General features: G+C 47.5%; 1 pseudogene; it reads right to left on the bottom strand.

Annotated features, from left to right (window-relative positions):
* Positions 1-2,325: 2,325 nt before the first annotated feature.
* Positions 2,326-2,795, bottom strand: LOC129682169 (40S ribosomal protein S19-like; annotated as a pseudogene).
* Positions 2,796-5,538: the final 2,743 nt, after the last annotated feature.

The raw sequence follows: 5,538 nt of genomic DNA, 5'->3' as shown, positions 1-5,538 counted from the left end.
TTATTGACTCCATAAAAACGACGCAGCACACTAAGTCACTAAGTCCCTGTTTCCCTGTAGCTGGGAGGCTGTGCATCTCCGTCCTCCTGGGGCCTCTAGCGGTAGCCCGTCGCTTGCCAGCTATAGGGATGACATGTGCGGTAGAATCAGAGGCACTCCGCGTGAGTCCTGGCACAGCAGCTTATTCAGCTGTGAACCTCTGGTCCAAGAACCGCATCTCCTGCATACTGGAAACTGCTTAGTCTGCAGAGCTGGGGAGACTGAGAGCCCTGCAAGCTAGGTGTGCCCACCACGCCCACACCGGAAGACCTCACAGCTGTCAGCCCTGCAGTCACGCAGCCGCCTTTGCCTACGAGGCTGCTATGCAGAGAGGTGTTTTTTTCGCCAGCGAGTCCTTGCTCATCACTGAGGGTTGGTTTGATGGTCACCAAAGCAATATCTATTTGTTTTTTTTCTCATCTGTCCTTGGGGCTGGCTGCATAGACTCTGGAACATGCATCTGTCCATATCTGTTCTTGGCAATGAGTGTGTTTGGGGGTTAAATGGGGACCTAAGAAGAACTGTGAGCTCCCCCTTCTCCTGATGGCCCTGCTCTCTGTATGTCGAGAGCACTCGCTCTTATATGGGTGACAGGAGCAGAGGGCAAGCAGAACCCAGGGCATGTGGAAGGGAGGGAAGCAGTTTGGCCATGGGAGAAGGCTGAGCCTGCCTTTTAGCTCCTGTCCTAGGAGGAGTTGGTGCAGGAAGCCATCCGAGAGCTGGGGAAGGGCGGGCTGTACATGGAGAGTCGTTTAAGGCCGGGCGCACACTTTCAGCACAGCAAAGGCCCAGAGACTTGGAAGACGACCCAAGGGGGGGGGACACCTTTCCCACCATCTTTTTCTGTAGGTGTGGCCCAGCACTACTCCATGAGGCCTGGGGACGGCAAAGGGGTGCGCTCTTCTGCCCTAACACTGCAAGTGGAGGCTCCCAGAAGTCTCTGGAGGCTGCACGGGAGCTAGCTGCTTCTAGCCAGTCTTGTGGGTATCTTCCTCATGGCCTCTGGCCATGGTGTCTTGTAGGCATCTTCCTCATGGCCTCTGGCCATGGTGGGGGCTCTTGAAGGGGAAAATGTAAAAGCACTGTGTCAGAAGACCGGAGGACAGCAAAGAAGGATGAGTGTGCATGCGTGTGTGTGTGTGTGTGTGTGTGCTGTACGTGTCTGTGTGCCTGTGTGTGTGAGCATGTGTGGGTGTATGTGTGTGTGTGTGTGTGTGTGTGTGTGTGTATGCAGATGCTGAGACTCACAACCAAACTTTGGGCAGAAGGCTGGTAGTCTTATGGAAGAAGAGAGAGTTGGGGATAAAAGGACATGGAGGGGACAGGAACCCCACAAGGAGACCAATAATGCTAAAAATCCTGAGCCCAAAGGGTCCTGAAGAGACTGAGGCACCAACCAAGGACCATGCATGGAGAGGACCTAGAATCACTGCTCAGATGTGGCTGATTGGCAGCTCGGTCTTCATGTGGGTTCCCTAGTAAGGGGAGCAGGGGCTGCCTCTAGCATGAGCTCAGTTGACTATTCTCTGATCACTCACCCCTGATGATATAGCCTTGCCAGGCCACGGAGGAAGAGGATCCAGGCAGTACTTATGAGACTTGATAAGCTATGGGCAGATGGCAGAGGAGGAGAACTCCCCCTTTCAGTGGACTAGGGTAAGGGAATGGGGAGAAGAGGGAGGTAAGGGGGTTGGGGTAAGTTGAAGGAGGGTGCTACAATCGGGATACATAACAAACTGTGAAAAAAAATAAAATTAAAATAAAAAGAGAGACCTCAAACAAACAAGCAAACAAACAAAGAAGAATCATTATGTGGTTGCCCCCTTCAGCCTTGGCACACATATTGATATCATCCTTGCTCAGGTCTTCATCAGGCAGCCATGTTGCCTAAGCAGACTTCTTGTTGCCAGTTAGAATTTTCAGTATTCTGTGTCTCCTTCCTCATCTCCGCTCACCCTTCTGTTCCTCCTCTTCCTTCTTCTCTCACTGATAATTTCAGTTATCCATTATCTCTATATTTCTATCATCTACGTATCTATTGTATATCTATTACTTGTCTGTCATCTAAATACTACCTTTGCATCCATCATCTATCTGCCAGTCATCAAATGTTATTTATGTGTCTGTCTATCTCTGTCTCTCAGTAGGTCTGAGTCTCTGTCTTTGGCAGTGAAGGCTGAACATCCTAGAATTTAAATTGTAGCTATCTTCTTACATTTAGCAAGCTTAAGCGAGTTTGCAGTTGACCTGCTTGCTGATTCGAAGAGGTTTTTATTATTATTATTATTATGAATGAGGCAATTTATTAACCCAGCATTCTTTGTTCTAATGCTTCTTGTTGGCAGCTGCCACCTGTTCAGCAATCCTGTCCAAATTTCTCTGATGTGTTAGCTTGCGGCCCCCATCTTGGTCCTTTTCCACCATTTTCAGCCCCTCTAGGGCTTGGAGGACCCGGCAGGCCACGCGCTTGGAGCCTCTGCTGAAGTGGCAGGGCCTGAAACCATTTCTCTGCCGTCCTCCGTAGATCTTGGTCATGGATCCAACCCGGCACCACCACAGAGGAACAGAAGCCGGTTGTGGAAGCAGCTCGCGTGTAGAACCAGTTCTAGTCATAGGCTCAAGCTCTTTATGTTGGCCAGCTTGACTGTGTCCACCCATTTGGGAACTTTCAGCTTCCCGGACTTTTTGAGGAAGGCTGCCAGAGCTCTGATGAACTCCTGCTGCTTAACGTCTTTTACAGTAACGCCAGGCATCTGTGAGGAAACAAGGGCGAGCGTGTTGACATGAGGCTTGGTGCGACACCCGGCCTTGGGTCCGGGTCAACACCAACCCTCTTCGGCCCCAATTCAAGCCGAAGCCCCGCCATCCAAGCAACCTGTCTCACTCCCACTGCAGCTTGGTCCACCAGAGCTTCCAGTGCCCATGGGCACGTGCACCGCACCAAGCAGGCGTGGTGGCCGCGTGGCTGACCCCTCCACACCCCAGTCCCTGCTCTCGAAGAGTATTTTTATCACAGCAACATTACCACCCTTTAAACACAGTCCTTAACCTAGGCATGAGAGGGCACTTTGTGGTGTCCAAACCAAGGATCCCAAGAAAGCCTTTGCTGAAGGGCTTCAAGCATGAAATCAGTTCAAGCTAGGATTCGCTTTCTCTCTCCCTCCTGGCATGCTTAAGAATTGGACCTTTGTGCTTCTGGTGACCAGACTGTGTTGGTGGCTCCAAATCCTTTTGTTCTATGATGGGACCAGTCCTGCTGGCATTGTGGTGTTCATCCTCTGTCATCCCATCAACGGTCTCGGGATTCTCCGTTTTCCTAAGAGTGACAGTTGGCTAGAGAGAGTTTACTTTCAGAAATCCAAAATGTTGTTTAATTCCCTGAATGACAAATCTATGCATCCATTTCTGTCTCACAAAAGCCACTGAGAATTTAGATGGCCAAGGGGCTGGCGACTTCTCCCTGAAAGATGAGGATGTCTTTGGAGAATGCAGCAGTCTTGTTGCTGTGACAAAGTGCCCTGACCAAAGCAATTTAAGGAAGGGGAAAGGTTGGCATTGGCTCACAGTTCCAGACTGCAGTCCACCATGGGGAGACCACGTGATGCGGGAGAGGGAGGCAGCTGATAACACTGCCTTCAGCCAGGAAGTGGAAGCAGGCGAAGGCCTGTGCTCAGCTCACTTGATCCTTTTCATTTTATCGGGCAGTTAGGTCGGGTCTTCCTATATCAATTAACTTAATGAAGGAAACCCCTCAGGATGTGTGCAGATTTGTCTCCAAGGTGAGTGTGCACTCCCAAGCTAACAATCAGTTCTGACAATCATCGAGATGGCACGTGTACACTATAGGAAATGAAAAGAGACCATGGCCTCAGTCTCTGTGAGTTGATTGTGTAGGATCTTTTACATTTTTTAGTTGTGTCAGTAGGTTTTTCTGTAGAGGAGTGTGTGTGGGTGTGTGAAACAGGAATGTAGTAAAACAAAAGGGATTCTACTTCAGGCACTCTAGTTTATACGCTAAGAGACAATCGGACATGGAGGCCCACACTTGAAATACCAGCGCTTGGGAGGTAGATCTGGAGGACTTGGAGTTTCAGGCTGCGTTTAGCTACACAGAGACTTTGAGCCATTCTAACTACCCTAGAAGGCCAGCAAGCCAGAAGATGGCCTGTGTGGCTGGAGAGGTGGCCTGGTGGTGTGCATCACTCTTGTGGAGGACTTGAGTTTGCTGCTGTGGCCCACATTGGGTAGGTCACAACTGCTGACACTCTGGGTGCAGAGGGGTCCGATGCCTCTGGCCTCCAGGGGTACTGCCCAGTGTGCTCGCACACACGTATGTGCACACACAGAGACTTAAAAATCTGTTTCTTAAAAAAAGATCTCCCTCACCTCTGAAACAGAAAACCCTAAGGAATACATCGAATGCCAGCTGGAGGAGAAGGGGAGTCAGCAGGACCGTGAGAGGGCAGAACGGGCATAGGGGTGGAAAGTAAAAAAAGAGCAACATCTTGTGAAGGTCACAGTTTGTCCTAGCTTTGTCTCTCACAGTTTGTCCTAGCCTTGACTCTCAGAGTCTGGCCTTGCCTTGTCTCTCACAGTTTGTCTTAGCCTTGTTTCTCAGAGTCTGGCCTAGCCTTGTCTCTTACAGTTTGTTCTAACCTTATCTCTATTGTATGTAGTTGAGATGTTATGAGAAAAAATAACTTTACTTTCAGGAAGCTATTCAGAACCAAAGCCTGATATTTTGTTTATGGATTCAAATGAAAACAGAAACAGCATGTAACAAAATACTGTTTATAAATAACATAAACAGTATCTTGAACAACTTTATTGAGATAAAATTTATGTCTCATAACATTCCCCCATTTAAACTCCACAGCTTAGTGATGTATATATTTTAGGAATGCATCCTTTAGTGATAACTTTCTGTCATACAAATTATTTTAGAATTTTTAACATACACTTAATTTTTTACGTACATTTAATTTTTAAGGGAGAAAAAATTAGTTACTGCTAATCATGTCAAAGAGATCAGCTACATGCTTTATTGTGTTCATGTGTTTTGTGTGTGTTTTCTGTTTGTCCGTTATGCTACTTGCCAACTTGTTTTGTTGCATTTATTGAGTGCTCAGTCTGTCTTTATCTCAGTGATGGGCACTTGACACACTGAAGTTCAAATGGTGCCAGCTTGAAGAGCGGTTTGGCCAAAAGTAAGAACCATTAGCATGATTGTCACACAGGACCTGTACGGGCTCTTTGCAGCATGGGGAAGCAATTTATCCCCAACTCTTTCTTTAATGTATGCCAATGTGGATGTGTTTCAAATACTTAGAATATGACACAAACTTTAGTACTTTTTTGTCTTAAAACTGTTATGACTATTTCCCCATTTCTTTGTTTTTCAAGACTGCTGTTTAAGGCTCCAAAGATTTCCTAGAATTTAAATTGGTCAAAAGTAACACTACTCCTTAGGTTTAAAATGGCAAAAACAAAACAAAACAA

Source organism: Psammomys obesus, unplaced genomic scaffold (assembly GCF_907164565.1).
Source record: "Psammomys obesus unplaced genomic scaffold, mPsaObe1.curated_primary_1811, whole genome shotgun sequence".
In the NCBI taxonomy this organism is placed as follows: domain Eukaryota; kingdom Metazoa; phylum Chordata; class Mammalia; order Rodentia; family Muridae; genus Psammomys; species Psammomys obesus.
Note: the sequence above shows the minus strand (reverse complement) of the source record. Positions and strands in the feature narration are given on the sequence as shown.